The sequence below is a fragment of the Orycteropus afer genome, unplaced genomic scaffold (assembly GCF_000298275.1).
Source record: "Orycteropus afer afer isolate SDZICR_OR568_19922 unplaced genomic scaffold, OryAfe1.0 scaffold00099, whole genome shotgun sequence".
Lineage (NCBI taxonomy): Eukaryota > Metazoa > Chordata > Mammalia > Tubulidentata > Orycteropodidae > Orycteropus > Orycteropus afer.
In genome coordinates, this window is record NW_006921686.1 from 6,486,308 (window position 1) to 6,486,730 (window position 423).

Consider the following 423-nt stretch of genomic DNA (forward strand, 5'->3'; position numbering starts at 1 on the left):
TGATGGGCTCAAGTATAGCAGGGATTGTGGGGCTGGCGCGGGATTGGGCAGTGTTTCGTTCTGCTGTGCATGGGGTCGCTATGAGTTGGAAACGACTTGACGGCACTTAACAACAACAACAACGATGACTTTCTCTCAATATATGGCCTTTCTGGCTCTGGGTTTGTACTTTTGCAAAGATGATTTGCTAGACTATAATTTTGTAAAAGGATTGGATCATGTACTATGCAAATATGGTGACTGTGCCTACCAAGGGTATTCGTCATTTCTGGTCTTGGTAGAAGGAACAGGCTTATAGAAGATCCAATCCCACATAGGTCGAGGAGGACCTCAGTCAGCACCATCAAGAAGAACCTGAAGCAGAGTGCATACTTTGGACCCAGGCTCCCTGTGCTGAGAACCTCCTAGACCCAGGAGAAAGAA